This window comes from Callionymus lyra, chromosome 19 (assembly GCF_982586985.1).
Source record: "Callionymus lyra chromosome 19, fCalLyr1.hap1.1, whole genome shotgun sequence".
NCBI classification, from domain to species: Eukaryota; Metazoa; Chordata; class Actinopteri; order Syngnathiformes; family Callionymidae; genus Callionymus; species Callionymus lyra.
This window is the reverse complement of record NC_141836.1, coordinates 1,647,242-1,673,312: the sequence shown is the minus strand read 5'-3', so window position 1 is coordinate 1,673,312 and position 26,071 is coordinate 1,647,242. Positions and strand designations below refer to the sequence as shown.

The 26,071-nt window shown below is 40.3% G+C and overlaps 1 protein-coding gene across 2 annotated transcripts in view; it reads right to left on the bottom strand.

Moving 5' to 3' along the window:
• Positions 1–26,071, bottom strand: part of casz1 (castor zinc finger 1) — a 160,889-nt gene that overhangs the window by 113,827 nt on the left and 20,991 nt on the right. For both annotated transcript variants that reach the window (XM_087782334.1, XM_087782335.1), the window contains one exon: positions 15,512–15,575. The gene's annotated coding sequence lies outside the window, so the exon portion shown is untranslated. The remainder of the gene's footprint in view (positions 1–15,511; positions 15,576–26,071) is intronic.

Sequence of the window (26,071 nt, the reverse complement as noted above, 5' to 3'; positions counted from 1 at the left end):
GAGGGGAGAAGTCTGATGGTTTAATGCCACTTTTATCAGGCCTGGTTAGTTTCCTCGGCTCCGACTAAACACATAAACCTGGGGTTCAGAGACACAAGAGAGTCTCTGTGTTGCATCAGGACCGACAGACGTCAGGCTCATTAGAAGCAGGGGTGGGGGGGGCACAGGTTCTCCCTCCATCACCTCAGCAGACCCTCGTTAATGGAATCACTCCACGATTAAACCCAATATCAGCTGCTCTCGCCGGGCTGTGTTGGGAGATGTTAGCAAACACAGCAGAGTTCAAAAGGATGGATCGTGACCCAGAGACACCTGCAGTGAATCTAACAAACAAGTAAACATTTGAATAAACGCTTCATGTCACCTGGTGACGAGCTCGCTCTCCATCACCAGCAGATCATAATAACTTTACGGCTCCCAGATCCTGACACTTCACAGAGACTCTGTAATTGTTGGCCTTTCGCACGTCACAGGTGTGATCGTTAGTTTTCCGACGACCTTTCTGGAAATATTACTCTTTACTCCGGGAACGTTTCCCTCGAGAACACGTGGAATTTTTCACAAAAACACAGAAACCAACGGTCAGCAGGTTTAACGAGGTGGAAACGGACAGAAATAACATTAGTTTCTAAAACTGTTTAGACCTAAAATAACAACATTGATTTTTATAAGAGCCATTTTTCTAACTTCATAAAGAGTCAAACAGTAAGTACTAGACAAGGACTTGAATATTTCATACCTCTGCCAAGGAGTTAAAAGAACATAAAATAAAAAATATATCATTAAATACGTGAACCAGGACACAAAACAAAGCTGTTGCTAGTTTCATGACCACAAGATCGTCACGTACCATATCAGGCAATATTAATGTTAAACTACATGTTATACTAATGTTATACTACATGTTAAACTACATGTTAAACTACATGTTAAACTGCATATTATACTACATGTTATACTAATGTTATACTACATGTTAAACTGAATATTATACTACATGTTATACTAATGTTATACTACATGTTATACTACATGTTAAACTGCATATTATACTACATGTTATACTACATGTTATACTACATGTTAAACTACATGTTAAACTGCATATTATACTACATGTTATACTAATGTTATACTACATGTTAAACTGCATATTATACTACATGTTATACTAATGTTATACTACATGTTAAACTGCATATTATACTACATGTTATACTAATGTTATACTACATGTTAAACTGCATATTATACTACATGTTATACTAATGTTATACTACATGTTATACTACATGTTAAACTGCATATTATACTACATGTTATACTACATGTTATACTACATGTTAAACTGCATATTATACTACATGTTATACTAATGTTATACTACATGTTAAACTAATGTTATACTACATGTTAAACTAATGTTATACTACATGTTATACTACATGTTATACTACATGTTATACTACATGTTAAACTAATGTTATACTACATGTTATACTAAATGTTATACTGCATATTATAATACATGTTATACTAATGTTATACTACATGTTAAACTAATGTTATACTACATGTTATACTACATGTTATACTACATGTCCTTCCATCCGTGGAGAGTGTGTTGTGTACTGTAGAACCATATGGAGACTGCACTACAGGACAGTACTACACAGGATCATCAACACATCTTCAGCTCTCGCTGCCTGGACAACATCCTCAACCCTTCCCACCCCAGACATGACCTTTTGCACCTGCTGACCTCTGGCAGACGCTACAGGTCCCTGAAAACTCACACAAACAGACTCAAGAACGGTTTCTACCCTCAGCCATATGTAAGTAATATTTATAGCGCTTTTCTAGACCAGGGTCACAAAGCACTTAAACAATCGAAACAATACTCAATAAAATATATACTTTAAAAGATCAAGATACATAAGACAAACACAGGGAAAAGCCTGCATGAAGACCTCAGAGCCCGAGCTGGGGTGTAAGTCTGGATCAGATCACTGATGGACTGACCATGAATAGATCTGAAAGTAAGAACCAGAATTTTAAAATGATCCTGAAGTAAGTAAGTAAGTAAGTAATATTTATTTATATAGCGCTTTTTAGACAATCAAAACAATACTCAAAAAAGTACATACTTTAAAGATCAAGATAATACTGAGAACAACACAGGAGTTCGAGAAATTCAAGGAAAAGCCTGAACAAATAGAAACGTCTTAAGATGTTTCTTAAAGGAGTCAGTAGATCATCAAGAGCAAAGAGAGAGAAGATCGTTCCAAAGCTTAGGAGCAACAGTCTGGAAGGATTTCTCTCCTCTGGTCCTGAGTCGTGTGCGTGGAACCATAAGTAGATTTTGATCCACAGACCTCAGAGCCCGAGCTGGGGTGTAAGGCTGGATCAGATCAGTGATGTAAGGAGGAGCCTGACCATGAATAGCTCTGAGTTTTAAGGATCGGAGAAATGTGAGTTCTTCTACTAGAGCGGCTCAGAATTCTGGCTGCAGAGTTTAGTATGAACTGCAGGCGAGACACATCCTTCTTGTTTAGACATGAACTCAATAAACACAATCAAGGATCTATACATACTTTTGTTTACACCATATCCCAGAGCATCTAAAAAAACGAAACATTGTTTTTTATTGAGGTATGTGTCATAATTTTCGACTGGATGATGCATTTTTAATTTGGTCTCATATGATGACAGTAAAGACATTGTGATTCAGAAGGTTGTGTATTTTAACTAGGAGTCTAAACTAAAACTAATATGAAGATTCTGCCTCATTTTATTGATATATTTTTTCACTTCAAGTTTTCTCGGATGTATTATATATTTCTTCTCTGGTGTATTTATTGAGAATATATTTGTAACATATTGGTGATGACTCTTGGTTTTAAGGGCCACACTTTAGAGAAGAACTTTAAATCATTCCTGACGATCCAAACGATCCCAGCAGACGTTACACTGCAGTCGATGATCTTAACGTGTTCGTGTTTCTGATCTCGACTCAACATCCGCAGGAGCATCTCAAAAAACAATCAATGAAATTAACCGAGAGAGAGTTTCAGTTGTTTTGTTCTTATGAAGCCGTCGACGTGCGAACGCACTCCAGTGCAAGTGCGTATAATAGCGTCTCAGAACAAAGGGAGGATGGAGATTGAGAGGGAAAAGAAGGCAAAATGGCATCATCTCTACACTTAATGAAACAGCATCCTTTCATTTTTTTCTAGTAATTATAATAAAGATGGAAAAACATAATAAACGTCTCCCTTCCCCCTCCTGCTAACAGTAATTATAATAGACTCAACAATAAATGGTAAAGCAGCACAGAGCTGCATCTTGGGAATTCTCAGGGGTCTGTGGATTAGCTTGAAAAGCCTGAATGATTAAAATACACTAATTAAAATTTTGTGTTCCTCGGTAACTCGTCTTCTAAGGCCCCTCGCGCTGGCAAAATGGGAATAAATGCGACAAAAGCAAATAGTCTTTTGAAACCTGAATAAATAAACAAGTCTTATTAACTTTATTTTCCCTCCTAATCGGGTCAGTTACATAAATACTACGTCGACCTTTTCTCGGGACGTTTTGACAAACATGGTCGAGCCTCGCGATGGCGAACATGCCTCGACGTCTCTCGTTTACGTTCTTAAATCTCATGTAGTTTTCAAAGCCTCTACGTCGCACCTGACATTTCCCAAACGTGTGATAAAAAGACAAGTCTCAGCGTGTCGTCGCTGAATTGAAGTTAATCTATAGTTTAAGGACGCAGACAGGAAGGAACCGCAGCTTCTGGGGTTTTTGGTTCTCCAGCTTTCAAGTCCTTTACAATGAAACCAACTTGATCCTTAAATCTGAGCACCAATAAAAACATCTTTTCAGTCACTTTGAGCAGAACATATGTATTAAAGTCACGCAACAGCAGCTGCGTGTGGAGAGTATTTCTGCTAAAATTGCGTCAGAAGTAGGATTGTTTTCAGATCATACGACTGTGTTTCATCAGAGACGTGTTAACCCAACACTACACTGAACATGTTCTTCTGGCGATGACTATTAGTTCCTAAAACATGTAAAACACCAAAATATGCAGCAGAAACAAATGTGTGTATCATTGAGAGACTAGAGACGCAGTGAGACGTCACATTCCTCACATACCATTTCACCTGACCAGGTAAGAACAGCAGGGCGTGCGATGTTAAAAAATGTCTGTAATTCAAGATTACAGGACGTCAAAACATATTTCTTCCGAGAGGGCCACATTTTATTGATGATCCGGGGCCAAATGTGAGCAACAAAATCACACCCAGAATGATCTCATTCACAACAATGTCTTTATAAAGAACATTTTTAATGTTGTAGCATTAGCTCGTAGCAGCTTTGTGGTTTTCCCCTTGACACGGAATTTTGTCATAAAAGGTTGTAGAGATTTAAAAAGTTGATGTTGAAAAATTGAAATAATGTTGTGTATTTTACTTTCTCTTGGGTCCAGGGTTCGACTCAAGGGGCCACAAAACCTCCTCAAGGTGGGATCTCAAAACACAGACAAAACTGTTTCTGAACTATCCTAAAGATGCAAAATAATAATAAAATAATAATAATAATAATAATAAGTCGTGCTCAACAGGCACCGTCCGACAATCCCCAGCGTTTGAAGAGAAAAACTGTGTTTTTGTTCCTAAACTTCTTCCTCGTAGCAATACAAGAAAAGAGAGTCAACTCTCTGGAGTTGCCCCGGCAACCTAATTGCATCACAACACGGCACACAGGAGCCAAAGTAACTGAATTTTGATGAAAAGGCGGCGATAATTTACGGCATTGAGAAATTAGTTGCCGTGGCGACGCGTTAATTACATCTCAAATTAACAATGCAAGTGTAGTGAAATTAAATATAAATCATATTTTCTGCATAAATTACAGGGGTTGATTAGTGTGGGCGCCGGGAGAGAGAAGGGTTGAGATTCCAAGGGCCTGTCAACTCCCCCGCCCACCTCTCTCCTCCCCCCTTCATCCCCCCTTCATCCCCCCTTCATCCTGGATTACACCAGAGGACGCAGCTCAACCTGAACATGTTTTCATCCTCACCATAAATGAATCAATGCAGGTCAAGTGGAGCCTGAACGTCAGTGGATCTGCATGTCGCGCTCCAGGTACGTGTGTCACTCAAACCATCTCGTGTGTCGACGCCACACTTTAGCTACACACTTGTTGTGATATTTTCATTTTAAAAGTGAAAGAAAACAAACATCATGCCCTGAGTTTAATAGTTGACTCGTCGTGTGAGTATTTATTTGATCACGATCACCTTTAAAACGTGTTTTCATTTCATTAACTGAGATTCTGCAAATGTTTTTTTTATTGATTCAAAACGACCTGAACTAACCGGAGTTTCCAGTTACGTCTTTATTCAGGGAGTGAAGAAAAGAACATTTATGAATTAATGACATTTAAAAGACATAATTATGAGTTATTATGTATAATGTGTTGAATATATAATTAAAGCAGGTAAAAACAGGACGTATTTGGATTTTAAGAAAAAATCTCTGTTAGTTTGCGTGAAATAAATTCAGAATATCTCCATTACCGAGTATTTTATATGTATATATATTTAATACATGTATTTTAATGTTGGAATTAGCATTAGCATGTAGCAGCTTTGTGGTTTTCCCCTTGACTCGTGATCTTTTTTATTAAAGCTAGTAGAGATTTAAAAAGTTATTATTGATAAATTTGAAAAAATGTTGTGTATTTTACGTTCTCTTGGGACCAGGACTCGACTCTAAAGAGCCACAAATGACCACAAACTTTCCTCAATCAAGGTGGAAGCTCAGAACACGGACCAAAGGTGGCTCCATAAAGATATATACACCTATATATATATATACATATCTATATATATATATATATCACATGAGCCTTAATGACTCTTTCTTAACTGATTGTGTTGATCCAGTGCGACATGTTGTGAGTCTGCTCGTGGTGTGAGTGATGTCGAAGACAGAGGTGAGAGAGAGAAACGAAAGCGTCTCCTCCCCACGAATCCCAACTTCCCTTTAAGTATCACAAACAAGCCTCGGGAGCGATGTCAAGGGGGGCGGCGGGGGGACGGTGGTAGGAAGGTGGTAGGAAGGTGGTAGGAAGGTGGGGGGCACTGAGCTGCAGAGAAACACAACAGCAACAGGAACCAACTTGAGCTCAGTCTCAATTATTCATGCAGCAGATGGATACGTTTCCCCACCGTTTCCCAGTAAAACCAGTGATCGTGCGAGCGACTCCACGCCAGGAATGCAGATACAATCACCGTATCTTAAGAGCGTTTCATGTCTGATTCATATCCACGTCGAAGAGTGGAAGCCCCTCGACGGCCTAATCTCAACGTTTGTTCAATTCCACAGGCACAAAGAGAGAAGAACATGTTCCTGTCCCACTATCTTCAAAGACGTGGAGACCGCTCTGACCTTCTGTGAAGGATATTATAGGACTCAGGACGTCCGTGGAGACGCATGTCATGTATATACACCTCGTCTCTTCATGTGCTCGCGGTGAAGAGCGTTAAACCGTGAATCTGCCTTTTTGTTCCGACACGTCTAAACTGCTCCTCCTTTCATTCAAACACTGAAAAGAGCCTTTAAATCCACTAAATCCTCCATTATTGCCGATGTCACGGGGAATTACAGTCGTGTTACACAAAAGTTCTTCAGATATGTCAGGAGAGACGTTAACACAGGTTCAATCCTAATGACATCATCGCTGCCTTCTTGTCGGGTTCACGTCTGCACCAATGGAAGCTTGATAGACTCTCATCATATAATCATAAACTTGATAGAATCTCATCATATTAAACTCTCATCATATAATGATAAACTTGATAGAATCTCATCATATTAAACTCTCATCATATAATGATAAACTTGATAGAACCTCATCATATAATGATTAACTTGATAGACTCTCATCATATTAAACTCTCATCATATAATGATAACTTGATAGACTCTCATCATATAATGATAACTTGATAGACTCTCATCATATTAAACTCTCATCATATAATGATAACTTGATAGAATCTCATCATATTAAACTCTCATCATATAATGATAAACTTGATAGACACACACAGAATAATATGTTATTAACACCAATTGTCTCATTCCTCTCACACAATCATAATTAGAACAAATGTTCAAATCATTATGATTAATCATATTATTTTATTTATTACTCAATAAAAAAAACAAAAATATCTTAACATTAAGAACAATATATATTTATTTTCTATATGGAAAGAAGTTTTTTCATAGGTGTTGAAAACGTCTGCTGATGATGAATTAAATGATATATATAGTTCCGTACCTCATATATAGAACTATAGAAACAATTTATTTGAATAAAATATCAAATCTAAACATCTAGACATTCTCCAGGATTTTCTCGATAAAAACTTAACTCAGATTTTGCATCATTATCTCTGTAAATACATTTAAGTTGTGAAATCAAGGTTAATCTAATACATATTTCACGACTGTGCTTTTTTTATATAGTGTAACAAATCTATGTAATGTACTCAAACAAACATATGATTGAGTGGTTGTCCAAGTTCATCATGTTATCTTTCTTGATTTGTGGTGTGTGTTTGGTGTGTGTTTGGTGTGTGTTTGGTGTGTGTTTGGTGTGTGTGTTTGGTGTGTGTGTGGTGTGTGTTCAGAGCCGGTGAGGTCAGTGCATGCGTCAGCTCCAACACCTGAGATCATGTCGGTGTTTCTCAGCAAATACATGATTTGTCTAAAACAACAATTCACTCCTGTGACCATCACAAACAAGCATAATAAGTATGTGATGTACAAGATTACCAGAGGCTAATTGTGTTCCACACATTCCCATGAGAAGAAAAGAAATAGTTTTCACAGACGCATCCTTGAATACATAATAAAAAAGAGTTTGATTTTGTAAACAGGCGTGAGAAGTGACGACGACGACGCTTGAATATTCCTCAGAGCCACTGCTTTTTCAGATGATGCTACGAAATGATAATGTTTTCTGGTACGTTCTTAAAGGATCAAACTAGTCCTGGACAAACTCTTCAACCTCAATCTTCAAGACGCATTACTTCTTGTGCTTTCACGGAGAAGCCAGAGATGACCTCAGTCCCAGAAGGAGCTCCTGCACCGTCCTGCTCCATTTGGGAATAAAGATGACGACTTTCGAAAGGACAAGACATCATTAAGTGAGTAAGTAGTCTTTCCCGTGGTCCTCCCTCGCCCGGCCCTCCCCCAGTCTGGGAGCCATTGTGATGCATTTAAACTGAAGTGAAAGTGCCTGAGAGTGGGAGGGGCTGTCATTTAATGGCTCAATAATGTAATAGCAAAGTGCTGTTGTCATCCGAAGATGCTACACACTCCGAAGAAAATGACACTGATTCATCAATTGAAAAAATAATAACTATAGAAAACACAAGCGTTTGTTTGATACTGAAGCAGGAAACTAATGTTGATGGACGGAGCCGTTTCTTTTCCTCAGAAACATGAGATGAATTTTGACATTAAGACAATAGTTGAAGCATCGACTGCGTCTCAGCGATGATATCAAGTGATATCTCAGTGTGATCTGAGGAAATCTGGGTCGATCCTTGGAAAGAAAGCTTGTGAGAAACATTTCTTCTTTATTTCCACCAATATCCAGGAACCAAAAACTAAAGAAGACGACGCTGACGTCCTCACCAGCTCCTTGTTGGTGACCATAAGGGTTGAGATCAGATCAAAATCAAAGGGTTTCAAACAACCATCCAACCTGAAGGTTCCTTCATCTCTCTTGGATGTTCTGGCTCGTCTGTCCAGCCTCAAGAGGCCAAAGGTAGGAACAGAGAGTGGAACGAAGAATGGATGAAAATCAGCACCTCCAAATCGGTTTCCCTGGTTCTCATCTGTAATAAAGTGAGGTCTCCTCTTAGTTTGGGGGTTAGATGCTGAGTTCAAGTATCTCTGGGTCGTGTTCACGAGCGAGGGAAGAATGGAGCGAGAGATTGACAGGTGGATGAGTGAACAGAGAGTTAGGCCAAATCTCCAGGTACTGATCATTGACGACCATAAACCTCAAGAGTGGAGGGGAATCATCCAATGGAACAAGATGCTTGAAATGACTCTTTCTTAGAGCAGAGAGCTGGTCATCCAGGAGAGGCTCAGAGTAGAACCACTGGCCGTGAGAGGCGTCAGTCGAGGTGTCAATGAAGTTGTTTATGTTCAGGACATGTTCCATTGGTAGGAGATAGAAAAGACTGTGACCCTCAGATGACCCGGGAACTCCTCTGGGTCGCACGAAGTTGAAGACTGTAGCTGGTTAGAGAAAAGTCTGGGCTCCTGCTGCTGCCCCCGCGACCCGACCCCACGAGGATGTAGCAAGAAAAGTCAAATGTACCTGAAAACTTGAGGTGCGTGATCAGAGATATTAAATCTATGATCGACACAAACACAAGAGCAGCTTCTCCTGTGGACAACCATGAGGAGAACATTTGTTCCATCAGGTCTGAGGCTGAGCTCAGGTGTGAAGTAGCTCCAAAAATATGATCTGACGAGTGTTTTATGAGACGTGGCAGCTCCAGCTACCGGAGTTTAACTGCGACACGTGCGTCAGAAGTGAAAAGTCATCTTTATGTTGTGGCTGCCGATATTAAAACTTCGTTGTGTGGGAGTCAATCAGCTGAAGGTTCTGGAGAGTGTGCGCTCCATCAAGGCCTTTCATCGCCAGATCCAGACCAGTTTGTGTGGCCCATCTTTGCACCATGTGGGCCTCGGAGAGAGAGAGGGGGAAAAAAAAAATCAAAAAGCCAGATATAATGAGTCTCATGTGTGATTCTCTTGAAAGCTTCATAGACCACTGGCAGAAAAAAAAGCAATATGTCCCCAATAAGTTTAAATAAAGCCTGCGGCGAGCGCTGGTCTCCGGGGAGAAGCTTTGCAACAGGAAGCAGGGAAGCCCAGCAGGAGAGATCCTGGCAGCTGAGGTTGACTTATTGAAAGGTTGTTTGCTCTACGTTCAACACGGCTCGTGTTTGACCCGCACGACGTGCAGTTCATGAAGTTAAATTACAGTCGCAGAGACAAGACAGTTAGGACTTGTTGATGTATGAAGTGGAATTAATAAAGCCGCCTCAACAGAGGCTGTAATGCACTGGGTAAATAAGTGCCAGAATCCGAGCAGTTATCCGGTAATGGAGTGAGAGGAAGAGCCAGGGCTTCGGTGAACTTGACACTTCCATTAAGCTGCAACTGGAAAGTGCAGTATTTGATCAGGAGATGGGAATTGAGCAAAAATGAACTGAAACCAGATCCCACATGACTTATTTTCCTGTTGGCTCTCGGCTTTGGGTGTCACTCAAGACTTAATAAGCATCTCAGATTTTCATTTTATCACAGAAAATAGACCGAGCAAAAATAAAATCGCAGGCTTTTGTCCTAATGGAGCAAAGTAATGGCCAGGTGAAACTGACACAACACATTTGGTGCACAGTAATACCATCACAATGAAAGCGGATTCACTTCTGGACTTTTCCGAGAATCAATTCAAACCGAGTATTGCCCTTTTCTGCGCTCTTTATTTCATAATGGTTCCAACAAATACAGCACTTTGGCAACAGCCTGTCACCTCTGGTGATAGCAACAGAGCTTCTGCTGCCGATAGAGTTACAGTTGCTCTGGTCTCACACTGAACCTCCTCCCTGCGCCTATAACTCTTCTTTTATTCCTGCACTTTATACATTAGAGCTACATTACACCCATCCTGGCAGATAGGATGAGTCCACTTTTACACCCAGGTGTTCCATTGCAAGGTTAGGTCATCTGAATGGCTCTGACCTTTGATGGCTCCATCTTGGATGAAAATGATCTGCTGATCTCCACATTGACATGCACACGGATGCCCTTGTGCTGTACATTCCCAGCACGGCGAGAAGGCCAAAGCAATCCACTCGGGAGACATTATGGAAATATTCATCTGAGAATTACGAATCGTAATTAGGAAGGTAAGGCCGCGTTCATCGGACACGGTGCGGCCGCGACATCGTCCGGCGTCTTCGCTTTTAAGCACAATCCGTGTTTATCATTCAAAGCCGTCTTTGCTCCAAAACAAGTAATTAGATTAAGTAAAGTGAGAAGGAAAAATCCCAAGTGTTCGCCGTTACGATTAATTATTCCGAAGAAGACAGATGTTAAATTGTGTATGCCTATCAGCACTAAGACTTTCTGAGATTTATCATTCATGTAAATCATGAATAATATATTTCCTTGTTGAGAGAAAATGCTACATCTGTTTGGCAAGCCATTTACTTTCAACAGCAAAGAAAAAAAACACATTAACTACTATTTTTGGACGCGGCGTACAGTGTAGGACGGACGTGACCAGCAGCTGATTTGCATTCAATTGCTGAGCACAACATACAGGCCGTGGATTACACAGTCCAACTATAAGTACTGCAATTATAGAGGAAACATGTAGTGACGCCAGTCGAGTCCTTTCTAAATTGGAACTAAATTGAGTGTATTGCGTGCATGCAGAGCGCGAGAGTGCTCCGGCATCTCCCCGAAGTATCAATGAATAAGTTAAAACCGACGAGCCGGTGGAGGTGTCGCCGGATCACGGACCCGCCGACAGTAGAGGCGGAGGTCGAGGCACTCGCCGCCGGGACGCTGGCGTCTCCAATCGCCCCTGGCGACCATCACGTTGCCATGCTCCGGAACAGACAGGCCCGCTCGCACAACAGATGGAACTAATGATGCGAAACAAAAGAGATCATTTCACCGCGGTCCTCTAGGAAGCCACAAAGAGAGGCTTGGAAGTTTGAATGATAGGACCGGGGGACTTGCATGGGGTTAGATATGGGTAGACGCTTTTTCCTGGATATGCTCGGCTGAATAGAAAAAAACAAAAAGGTCTTTGATGTTTCGCTCAGAAAGCAGCTGAAAGCCAAGTGTGGAAAAAAATGGGAAATGGTAATCACCTTCCTGGCCCTGCTGGGATCCCAACGACAAGATTAATTTGGTTACTGATTTTATATTAACTGTGAACCCACATGCGGGTCATCAAGACGCCTCTGCTCAATTTTCAAAGATGAAAAATTTGTTTAGGAGAGAAACTGCAGCCGGAGAACTTTTGGACTCATCGCTGTGTGACGTCGACACAACTCTTTGTTGTGATGGACGACACGATGAAAATGTTAAAAAGTGCTGGAAATCGGGATCATTTGAAAAGGGTTTTATTTATTAACTTCATCATATAATGGCTCAGACAATGATTCAATTAAACTATTAATAGAAAAGTCCACGTCTGCGTCGCGGCCTACTGCTATCGTGGTCCTCAACACAACTCCAATAGAGATTAATGAATTATTTCCAGACTCAAGATGAAAAGATTAAAAGTTGAACAAAAAACAAATGTTAAGAGCATGAAAAAAATACAGAATTATGTTTTGAAACACGTCACCACAAGTGTCCTGACTCGGCAAAAGTCACAAGTGAATGTTACCTCAAAAATTTGTTGGTTTGTCTTTAAAATAAACACACTTTAAGAATAAATAATCGACAATAATGATATAAGTTTATCGGGTGCGGCCGAGTATTAAAGCCTCAAGGATCGATCGGTGGTTGAAGAAACTGATTTATAGGTTTAAAAAGTGCACTTTGTGTTGTAAACACTCCAGTACCTTTCATTTACCTACAGTTCCAAAGCGCCGTGAGGCAGGAAGTGACAAAAGCAAATGAAATTTGACTGAAGGACATTTGCATATCCCGAGGGACAGGATTAGATTTAGAGGTCATCACTTCCAGTCTGGTCCTCATCAGACGGCAGCGTTTCTATGACAAGAAAAATGTTTCCTGCTCAAGTGTTTGGAGTGACTGTGAGAGAGAAGACCATGAACGCCTCATATGGAAGCTCCAGCCGCACATGGATCACAGGGAGAGAAGTTCAACACTGTTCCTGACACGAACAGCAGAGCAAGCCATGTATGAGAGTCAGGTTAGAAAAGATAACACTATCAGACTGATCCCCAAGGGCGCCAAATGCCGGGTCTTGCTGGCAAATAAAGCTACTGTGTCTTGACTCCTTGGCACATTAGCTCTGATTACAATGACCTTCATTATATCAGCTCCCCTTATTACAACACGTCGAAGGAGGCGTCCCCGGGGAAACTGTGGGGGAAGAAGGAAAGTGAAGAGATTTGCACGGCAGGCTGGAGAGAATAAACCTCTCCAACAAAGTTATATCTGCAGAATTATTTGACCATTTTAAAAGAGTTAGAATTAAATCACCGAAGGTAAAATATTAAAATATATCATTTTAATGACTTTATTGAGAGCAGCTCAGTGACGACTAACATGTGTCGACTGAGGGTGAAATAAACTATAATCAACCTAAACAACTGACAGTGTGACTCTTAATAAAACTCACACCTTATGTATGAATTCTGGTAGTACTTTCTGACCATCAACCAATTTTATGTGGACAAAGTGCTCAAAAATCAGTCAAAATGTTTTGGTACCACTTCAAGTTACTACTTACTCTGCAGTGTTACTCCTTGATGCTCCTTGTATTACTCTGCAAAGCGTGAAAGTATTATTCTGCGAAGCGTCAGACTATCACTCCATGAAACTCCGAAGTATTAAACTATGAAGAGTAAAAGTATTACTCTGCAAAGCATCAGATTTTAACTCCATGAAACTCTGAAGTATTTAACTATGAAGGGTTCAAGTATTACTCTGCAAAGCGTGAAAGTATTACTCCATAAAACTCTGGAGTATTAAACTATGAAGAGTAAAAGTATTACTCTGCAAAGCATCAGATTTTAACTCCATGAAACTCTGAAGTATTTAACTATGAAGGGTTAAAGTATTACTCTGCGAAGCGTTAAAGTATTACTATGCAAAGCGTCAAACTACAACTCCATGAAACTATTATTCGTATTACTACGCGAAGGATAACTTCACAAAGTTCTGAAGTATTACTTGGAGTAATACTCAAAAAAGCTACAAGTACTACTCCACGAGACTCTGGAGTGTTATGGTACAGAAGGGAAAACCATTGGATTCTAATACCATAAATGTAAAAATAGTGTGAAGGTAATGATTCCCGTTTGTATTATTTTAGTTGCAAATCCTACGAGTAACAGCCACAAACCCAGTTTCATAATGTAATTGACCTCAATTTCCTGCCCGGTCAAACCCTCCACAGGCCACTTAGTAAGCTCCAGATAGTTTTTGGCAGAAGCCGCCGCTGTGGTGGAGACTGTTCAGGCCGAGCGCCTGCAGACGAGGAGTCTCTCCCCGGCTGTGATCGGCCTCCCCTGAAGCCCCCGCCGTGAAGCCCGCCCCCCTTTATTGGCAGGTGAGTCCCAGTCACTGTAGTGGCTTCATCCTGTCGCCCGGCGCTGCCAGGCTCGACGCCGGGAGGGAGTCACGCTCAAACAGCAGGAAGGCAGAGTGTTTATTCTGCTGCTGAGATACACAAGGCCTGGAGGTGGGATTGTGTAAATCAGCTTGTGTTGGATTAACAAAATCAGGATCTTTCAGGAACGACAAAACAAGTCAACGACCTGTCGGAGGAGAAGCTTCAAGAGCTCACTCGACCTCGCTACGGTTAATCCCAAACGCCGCCGAATGAAGGAATAAATAAAGTCAAAATGTAACTTAATTACAGACTTTTAATGAGCAAGTGCACCACTGCCAAAAACAACTCCCAGACCAAGACAAACAGGCACCTGCTGAACGCTGGCGCTCCTGGGTCTTCATTGCTTAATTAATCCAGGCCTCGGGGTATCATGACTCGTGCGTGCTTGTGGCGCATGTTTCACACAATTAAGTTGTTGTAGGAAAAGAAGAGAAGCAACTTCCAACATGAAAGTGAGATGCTGCACATTCTGATGCTGACAGAACCTTCCGGGCTCTACTATAGAAGCTTTTCTAGGAACGAATGAATGAATAAATCATTGTAGGATTAAACTAACCTGGAAACAAGTGCTGACCTGGACACATGTGGCGCTTTGACTGGATCTGATCAAATTAAGTATTTAGTGTCATATTTAAATGTTTGTTTAGAAAAGTCAATGAACATTAAAAAATCCAGCCTTTTTTTTCCCATTAATTTCCTTGTAACAGAGATATTTAGCTTAAATACTTTCATACTAAACCTCATGGTTAATACAACCAGACACTGTTTTTCTTTTATAAACATCATATCGTACAATCGTAGTGAGCTATGTTTCCATCTTATTCCATCAATGTTTGATCTGAAACCAGCATTTTTAAGATGATCAAACGAGATATTTAATGAGATTAACATTTTAATTGATGCATTTTGTTGATCTATTCTTAACGATGTCTTCCACGTCTTATGATCATTGACGTGATGTCATGTTATTATTGTCACGTGAACACTTTAATGAGCACATTATCCACGTCATGTGATCATTTATCCACGTCATGTGACCCGTTTATCGCCTCCTGCCTGCAGGTAAATGTCTTACCTTTCTCTGGACAAGTGGATCCTCATCATCGCCTTCGCTCGATCCTCGCGTCACCGTCCGACCTCTGCAAGAGAAACACGTTTAATGACAAACTTGAAAAGATTCTACGCTAAAGATAAATGTAAATAAAAGCTTTAATTCAACTTTGATTGGATTATCGTTTCATTGTTGTCCATGACGGTGAAATAAGAAGCTGCTTTCAAAAATGTCTCCGGAACTTTCTCATTATACCAGATGAATTTTTGATTGAATCTGCCGATAGAGAAATATGTGACAAAAACCAGTGGGAACAGGAAGTATAAAATTCTCAAGACGGCTAATTACCCGTTTAAATGAGCCAGATAACTAAGGAGAAACACTATTGAATGCAGTAATTATTACTATTGCTAATTACGTTTCCAATTATGTCACTAATGAGTGTGGCTTAATTAAAGGCACATAAATATAAATATATAAATAAAAAGGGCTTCCAGTGGAAACAGCGATGTGTGTCGAGACAAACAAGGTAAAGATTCAACTCTCAAGGTGGCTCCAAATATTATTGTTACGCAGCTTATTGTCTTCATTCATCCATGAGGTGACCTTCCTGCAGACGCTGACCGCTCACCTCTGGCAGAGTCAGGGGGAGAGACAGAAACAACTGCTGTCGTTTATGGAGAGGAAAATGTTTAAGAAACATAGAAATATGTTGCGTCTCGTCCGGACACGCAGCTCGATCTTTAGATCAACACGACGTGAGTTTGATGTTCGTTCATAGTGTTGGGACGGAGACGACCAGCGTCGTCCAACACTCGTCTTCACTCCTGCAGGACGTCGCTCGCCGGCACACGAGTGTCTGAGCGCCAAGAGAAGGTATGACGGATTAGAATCATAGCTTCCACACGGCTGCCTGTAATCCCACCATCTGAGGTAAACACTGGACCAGGTGAGGCGACACTCCTGTCTGAGACTCCCGTGGAACGCGGGGGGATCTCCTCTCCCGGACCCCGGGGACTCGCTTCCTCTGGTGACTCACAATTATTCAACGCTCGGATGTCTGTTGTGCAGGCGAGTCGACGGATCATAATCTCGGCCAGATGAGGCGATATCGACTAAAACCTTCAGAAGCTGGAGCTGCTTTTGTTACAGACATCGAGGTGTGTTCGGAGCAGGCAGGTGGAACAGAAGGTTGCTGGTTTGATTCCCGTTTCCTTGCATTAGTTTCCCTCAGCTAATTTCGGGGAGGAAACCAGAATTCCTAATATTTTGTTAATAAATTATCCTAAACTGTCCATAAAGGGATTAAGAATGAGTCTACTGTATTACGTCCCCGGACTGTCGCCCCGAGTAGCTGGGATTGACTCCACTCACCGTGGAGAAACTTTCATCTGAGACTCAGTCAGAAGTTGGTGATTCTCATGTTGAGAATAAACGTTTATTTGTGAAAAATGTGGAAAGTCCGGTTAAGTGCAGTTTTCTGCCCACGAGGCAAAATGAAAGAAAAAATATTTATTTATTTTAATAACCTGTTTCTAAGAGTTCAGCGAGTGCAGCGCAGAAGCTGAGGATGGTTCGGTGAAGGTAACGTGTCCTCATCACTGTTAAAACTAACAGTGAAAAAAACGACTTTGAATTTAAAGAAAGTTTCATATTCTGAAGATACAACTGTTTAAACATGAATAAACACTTGTGTGCTACATATTCAACTTCTAAAGGTAAGCGAAGGTTTGCCTCGTTCTCTCATAGAAGAAGACATGTTTAAATATCTAAAGCAAACACCTGGCGCAGGTTTTTTGTTCTCTTTGTCGGGTGTTAAAAAAAGTGAGCATTATAAGACGATACTTGTGTCACTGCCAAGGAATGCTGCCAACTTGAGTTTCTCACCTCAGAGACGAGAAAAACAAACAGAAGAGAACACGCCAGCGTTGAGATGGCCACGTTTGGAAGAAAAAAAAAGTGGAAAAATGTGGATGGATTGTCAAAAACAGGTTTTGATAAGTTAAGGCATGAATGTTTTTCAATACATTTTTCACACATGAGATCACGACGACAAGTAGAAGAATGCACACACACCCAGGAACCTGAGGTGAAGAAACAACAACAACAAAATCTAAGGATCAAAACCAGCTTTTGTTCACGTACACGTCCAGCAGGTGTGATTGTTACCTGATCAAACTATAACTTAACACACCTGAGGCGACTGGAGGTCGAAGGTAAAAACTGCAGCTTGTGTTGGAAAAACAAATTGGAACAAGCAAAGTATACAGTTGGGCTATAAACACGAGCCGGAGCCACGCGACTCGTGAAACCTTGTCAGAACATGCGAAAGAGGGAAGGAGAGAAAAAAAGAGCATATTTTGATACTGGTGATATAAACGGCATTCACAGCTGGAACGCTTTGACAGTTCAAACAAACGCCTCAAGCATTTGATTTGTTTATCGGGACGAGGATCAGAGTTACTTGAATATTGTAAACACCGTAAGTGATGGAGATGCGTTACTTTTCATCCTCAAGTGTCTCATCTACAGCACGACTATACCACATATCAGACCAAAAGGACAGAAATATGTTGTTATATTCGTCTGAAAATACTCAAAACCTTTGCTTTAATGGCTGTGATGTGAACCAGTTTGAGATTCGGTTCTTGTTTCCGCTCAATATTAAAGACTGAGACTCGATCTGGTGTCATTTCAAGAGAAGCAGATGAACTTGTTCAACGGATCTTGATTGAGATTTATACAAAAATATTTCCGGCTTCTTTTCCACTGCAAATCAAACACGTCTATGTAAAAAAAAAGAAAAACAAGATCCACAAATTAAAAGTTGATCTTTTCCATGCATCCGTTGCTGATGCCCTGAAGCAGAGAGCGAGACAAACGCACTATATGATCCACACACACACCTCTTAGTCACGCTATGCCACTCCTGCCAGCAAACATCCATGATTACACTTCCTATAAACGCCTCTGGCCTCAATCCTTTAGGTCTCTTTACTGTTGCTATCGTCCTCCAACGAAGGGGAAATATCAGTGTATCTTGTCTTCAAACGAAAACTCGTGGCCAGAGCAACAAAAGATTTCTGACCTGAGAGGAACTCCTGCAGAGAATCATACACGAGGACACAGGATCATGAAGAACACGACCAGAGCGTAACTGGCTCTCAAGACAAACTTCTTGATCAGTGACGTCGTCTCAGAGAAGATTGTTGACGTTAAGATGCGTTTTTGGATTATTTTTTTTTTAGTTTGCTTCACTTGAACGTGAAGCTCAAAGCTGACAAACTAGAAATAACTTCTGACCAAGTGACTCTTGTATTCTTCAGTTAAAGCCACGTGTGAGAGTGCCAGTGTGTGTGTGTGTGTGTGTGTGTGTGAGTGTGTGTGTGTAGCAACTGCGGACATGTTGATTATGTATGCTGGGAGTGGTTCGGTCTTTTATTGGAGAATTTACACCCGTGCAGTGATTTATATAAATCAGTAGTGCCCACAAAGCAGTAAAACTCTAATTGTTTCTTCCATTTTGAAAGTCTCGCGTCCATTAAGGATGCGGTGAGTAATAAAAAGGACCTTTAATCAATCCTCTCTTGTTGATGAGTTGATGTGTGAACGAGCCATCCTACCTGACAGTGCTGCCATATGTTGATTTCTTTTTCTATTAGCGACGAGAGATAAAGCTTCTTTCAGCAACTGTGTTTACTTTATGGCTTCAGTTGAGACAAAGGAAAAAAAAAAAGGCTGAACTGAGCTTGATCTTTGCTTCCGTCACTTTGACTTGATTCATGTCAAGTCATCACTTCTCGTGAGTTTGAGCCGAATATCTCAGGGCAGAAGAAAATAGAAAACTTTTCATTTCACAATAAGAGAAGATGTGATCGAGGACGGTGAGATCTGGGGTCACGTAAGTTGCCGCCAGTCACCGAGTCTCTCCGCGACCTCTTCCCCGTCAAGATCACGCGACCCCTCCTCGACCGGCTGGCATGGCCACAGTAAATCCTGCAGACTGCTCATGCTAGAGACCTCTGGTAATTAATAAAATCCCCATTACATGCCTTGTGCCCGTTGTTTGCTATTTCAACACCCCATTTGTGCCACGATTACAGTCATTATCAGTCAGCGCCATTAATTCTCCCCCCGATGCCAGAACTGCATACTAATAAATTGAGCTCCGGGTTTTTTTTCTCTTTACCTTTCAAGGAGTTGGCGCTGGAGCCGGGCCAGGAAGTGCCACTCCAGATTAGGAGTCATCTGGTGACTGCGAGAGCGGCCTTTGAATAGAAGCTGCTGCATCTTTGGAGATAGTTCACATTCTACCCTTTGATTATTTCCCCCCCGCCTCCAAAATGAATCTTTATTAAGCTTAAATCCTGGATAAAATGAAATTAGCAGACTGCAAAATATTGCTTTCTCTGGCGACTCTATTCCCCGGTGCACGCATGCTAATTCTAATGCTTATTTATGTAAATAAGGTGTCGTCTTTAATTAGTTTTGCTGGAGGCCATTAAAATACATGTATTCTTCCCAAAAATGATTTGTTTTGTTGCTCTGTTCAGTTTAACTTCAAAATGAACGCTCGTCCCAAACACTACTGTTTATTCATCCTTGGGTTCCTGGACCATTATCTCCTCCACCCGCTGCCCACGAGGAGCTTCTCTGTGAAATTGAGAAGCCTCTTCAGGCAAGACTCTCGTGGAAGTCCCAGGTTGAAGCTGTAGAAGCTCAATCACATCCGAGTGATGTTGCTTCTCTGGAACACACTCCAACGCACACGTGTCCGTGTGTGTACTAGATGTGTTACATTTATTCTACATGTCGTACTTTCGCCGCAGAGATCTTGTGGCCGTTGGCGACATCTTGGCGGGAATGATTAAAAACAAACAATAAAACACGTGCTTTATAAACGTATGGTTCATTTGCAGCTGGAACAAAATCCATTATTCTGATTAATTAGAAATATATGCATTGATTTGATAAGATCATATCTTAGTTTACTCACATATAGTGTTTTCCTACAAATGCTGATGATTATACTATGATATTATTAAGACTAAAATACCATATTTCAATACGAAATCAATAATAAAGACGACTTATAACAGACCAAAAAGATCAGGATCATGTAAGAAAGAAACGCCGGAGAAAGAAGCGTAAAGACGATGATAAATCACTCATCGAGACAAATTGATTCTTGAAGAATTTGGGCATTTGTGACGTTAAGCTAAGAAGCTACAGAAAAGCATGTAAAAATACTTGAGCAAAAGTATGATCTATCAAAGAGCAAAAGAAAAGATACCAACAATATTTGACATCTGAAGATATTTTGATTTGTTGATACTTTTCCTTGATTCTCTGAGACTCCTGTGTTTGTCTTGTGTTGATCTTTTAAAGTTTATATTTTAACTGTGTATTGTTTTGATGGTTAAAGTTCTTTGTGACCCTGGTCTGGAAACATCTTTACTAATAACCATTAGTTAGTCACTCACTCACTAAAGTTGAATTGTTTCTGCAGATATACGACGGTTCTGACGAGAGACCAGTATTTCACGAGTCTCTCCACATCTGGTGCGTCCAGTCTTGATGGAGAGCTGCGTTGTTAATCAAAAAAAGACGTAAATAAGAGACGAGCTGTCAAAACAGGATGCTGAAATAAACACGGAGCCGTAAAATGACGCGGCAGCTGTTTTGGGTCTTATTCTAATATTTGTTTAAAAGGATTTGCTATGCTCCGATAAATCCTGGGCTCGGCACCGTTTTCATGCATTTACTGTTGATTTACAGACTGCTGGAGAGTGGCTGTTGAACACGGACCGGCTTTATGTCAATGAGGAAGGTGTCGGGTCAACTCCGGCGCAGTATTTCACGGCACTTCAGGTTGACCAATGGCGAGCGTGGTTGTTGTTCGATATCTTATCAGTATGCAGCATCCCTGGAACCCCTCAGATGAGCTGAAATGGCAAGTTAAGATCACCCCTCCCCGGCCTGAAAGTATGATTTATGGAAAGGAAGCTGAAACCATTATAGCATTTTTATTATTATTGTTCTTTCAAGGCTAATGCAACAATAGATTTTTGCATGATTGATGCACTACACTAAACATTAGAGGATTACATTAACTTTGCATAGAACAGCTAAATGACACCAGATTACTTATTGTTATTTTTCCTCTACATGATCACACTGTAAACACAATACATTCGCAGCACACATCGATTACTGGCTCACACAATAGAAGAAAACTGCACGACTGCGGCATAGATCAAGGTTTCTATTGAGAGATTACACTTGAAACTGACACAGTCGTCCTGGATATTCTGGAAAAAGCGAGACAGTCGGAGGAGGACAGAAGAATGTTATGAGGAGTGAAGATGTTCTTATTGTACATCAGATGATGAGCAGCACCATCTTGTCCGTCTATGAGTTAACGCAACAACAAAAGTATCTCAAATGGTTTAATACTTTGTTCATTAAAATGTACTTTTGTCATTTGTCACTTTTGAGTGATTTCATGGAAGTTATTCTACGAGGATCGTCATCACGACTTCTGTGACAATCCTCGGCGGTATCACCAGGGCGTGGCAGGTGTTTCAAACGCCTCGTCAATAAATCTTACTTAATAATAACCACTTTCATTCTTCGCATTCCTTCTGTCAAAAGTTTGTGATTCGGAGCATTAGTGGCTCAGGATTGTTGTGTAGTCGTGTACGTGTCGTTTGAGGTTGGCTCTCACCTCCACTGCTGCTGTGAGTAATTCTCTGGAAACTATAAAAAATCTCACAATAATTGCACACCTTTGTAGCTCAAACTTTTCAACTGGCAAGGCCCGTAAATCGGAGGTTCACCTTTAAGACTCGGTATAAAACCCCAGAGGGAGGAATCATAGGAAATTAAACAACATGTTTGTGTGTTTTATGTAAAGGAAGCTATGTTTTTATTCCTACATTAAACTTATACAAGGATGTTGACGCATGCTGGAGGTGGCTTTTACTGGCATGTGTGTGTTCATCATCATGTCCAGCCTGGGCAGGACTCGATGGGCGTCCAGCCAACGGATTCTTCGCCTCAAAGTGCCAATTTGTGCCACTCGGGTGAGCACGATGCTGTAATTACCTGAAAACGTAAACCAGAAGCTATGCCCGAAGAAGAGGAGAAACGCTAATAAACGTCATCTTTGGGCTTCTCCGCGGCGCTGACTCCTATAAGGCATATTATGGGATGTAAAAAAGAAGACGGCACTTTTCCATTCGACTCGTGGAAAGATCTGAGGACAAACACCTGGAGCCTCCGGTCTGAGCGAGGGCAGCAGTCGTGGCTCTTCTTTATAGCGAGCTGTCACTCTCAAATATTTTCTATCAATTATCTGCTGAAAATGTATCCGCGACTACACACGTCCTGAGGTGACGCCCATGACTTCGGTTTTCCCAGAGAATTTCATTTATGTGTTAATAGATGCATATTTGACAATAAAAGAACTTGACTTGACTTGGTTGATTGATTGAGGACATTCTGTTAAAACCTGTGATCAACAAAAGTTGTTGACTGAAGAAAATAACATATATAAAAAAGGAGCTTAATAAAAAGAATGAACTGAATAAAGTGTCTGTACTTGTCTTTGAGGAATAGATTTTAATTAGGAGTATATATAGATATAGATATATATTTATCCATATATATGTACTACCAATAGTAAAGGATGATTTAAACTAGTCAAGTCAACTCAAACACAGTCATGCTGCTCTAACTTTTACAACATATCTGATGTTGTTGTGGCGTCTCATATGAAAGCAGTTTTGACAAACATTTCATGGGCGTTAACCAAATAAACAGACTCTCGTCCTCAACAGGTCAAATAAGTTGAATTATGTTTTAGGTTGTTTTTTTTTCCATCCTGAGTAACAAGTTTGATCACATCTTGAAAACGACAAAAGAAAGACAACGTTATGCTTTTGATGTGTGACATTTTGGAAATCCTTAGCCGTCAATTAATGTCGTACGTCACATTTATGGCACAAAAGGGAACAAATACTGCTGTGTGCGTGTGTGTGTGTGTGTGTGCAGGTGTGGCTGACGCACTTGTTTTATTAGTTTTATATTCCATACACATTCTGTCCATGTCGGTCCAGTTACTGAAGAAATAATGACATTTCCCTGAAAACAACATTTTAAACAAGAACTCACTCAAGAAATACAACATGACCAACATGTAAAAACTGAGACTGTTGGAAAAAATGGGTTCATTGTGTCATTTTTGATACGTTTGATGCCAAATTACAAATAAATGTGTTTGTTTTAAAAGTGTTTCAAATGTTTTAATCGTGACACGAGTGGATCCCAAAGTAAAGATCACACTTTGCCAAGTGAAGCTAATGTCATTGTATTGACGTCAACGACACACAAAAGGATTCCAAACCAAGAAAGAAGAATGTTATGAATTTAGATACATGTGAGAAATACAATTAAGGTTTGACTGATTATTAAAAATATCAAACACCATTTCACATATTTTTCAGTAAAGTTTTCAGTAAAATATACATTTATCGAGTGACAAACAGCCATTTAGATCCTTTATTCAGAAGTGTGATATAATAAATAGTATTTAAATATAAAACTCATTTGTTTCTTGATATAGTTGATACAACTGTCCCTTTTGTGCATTTATTATAAGTATTATTATTATAATTTATCCACGTTCACACAAAAATGTCATATATGTTAGGAGTGGTTCGCTCATCTATTTAAAGTTGATAACTTTGAATCTGTCCTCACTTGATCACTCGTCACTTTGAAGGTTCGGCTCAGGTCTGGAATCAATCCAGCAACTTTAAGTTCATTCAACCTTCGTGAGTTGATTCAACGGTAAAAGACACTCCCTGAAGATCATGTGCAGAAGTAAACGATGGTAAACGATAAAGTGCAGCAGATGTAAAACTGTGGATAAATGTAAAGATACATGAATATGTTGAAGTACATCTGAAGATCCATGACTGTTGCTTTTCTTTTGATACACACGAGGTAAGTAACAAACATGTCTGAGATTTAATGTCAACGAGACAAAAATCTTGGTTTTTTTCTCCACAAAAGCTCAAATAGAAAATTCCTGTAGCGACGAGAACACGAGGAGCGAACGGAGCTTCTGGCACAGCCTCAGCAAAGTCATAAAAATATTTTCCCTTTTATTTAATGTCTACCATAATTCATTGCCAGGAAAAGCTAATCAATAGCACCTTAATGAAAACTTGAGCCATATTTTATTTTGCCGCAGAGAAGCCCCCGATCAGCATTTGTTGCCTTGTTATGTGTGTTTTCACCCGGGGCTGTGGGGCAGATGTCAGTGGACGCTTTTTAACCATTTCCTTCACATTCGTTCGTTTTCTCTGTGACGTTAAATGATGTCAAACCTACCATAAGTCACAGTGTGATTCACACAAACACAGCTAAAGAGAATGACTGGGTTAATAAACAACTAAAGGAAAGAAACTTGGTAGGTTACAGGAAATACTGCTTTTAAATGGCTCTTGACTGATCTTTTTGGTCTTGTAATGCTTGTTTGTTTAAAACTACATTTAACTTCACTTTGTGACCCTCGCAGAGAGACCGCGTGTGTCGCCACTACGAGAAAAAACACTTATTACTTTAGAAAGTCGCTCTGAAATCTGGACGAACGAGAGGTTACGAGAGTCCATTATGACGTAATAATGGCTTCAAGCTGTAATCATGCTTTGTTTATACAACGAGTCCTTTGGAGGTGGAGACGATTGATGACGTGCTGTGACAAACCTCCATGCTTGATCAATCACAGCAGAGTGGGTGTGGTTATGATCAACAAGATTTCATCCCCAGAAAAACAAGGTGTTTTCAGTGGGCGGAGCTTAAGATCATTTTCTAATGTCAATATTTCAATGAAAAGAGAGTTTTGTACAAACATGATGATACAATAGAGTCACACATCACAACAACACACACACACACTGATGATACAATAGAGTCACACATCACAACAACACACACACACACTGATGATACAATAGAGTCACACATCACAACAACACACACACACACTGATGATACAATAGAGTAACACACACAAACACACACACACACTGAGGATACAATAGAGTCACACATCACAAGAACACACACACACTGATGATACAATAGAGTCACACATCACAACAACACACACACTGATGATACAATAGAGTCACACATCACAACAACACACACACTGATGATACAATAGAGTCACACATCACAACACACACACTGATGAAACAATAGAGTCACACATCACAACAACACACACACACTGATGATACAATAGAGTCACACATCACAACAACACACACTGATGATACAATAGAGTCACACATCACAACAACACACACACACTGATGATACAATAGAGTAACACACACACACACACACACACACACACTGATGATACAATAGAGTCACACATCACAACAACACACACACACACACACACATTAGTTCCACTTTGAGAAAGTAGTAAGAAATAACGAGAGATAAAGTTGAATCAAACGAACACGTCTTGATAAACGTGTCGTTCACAAGTGAAGAAAGTCT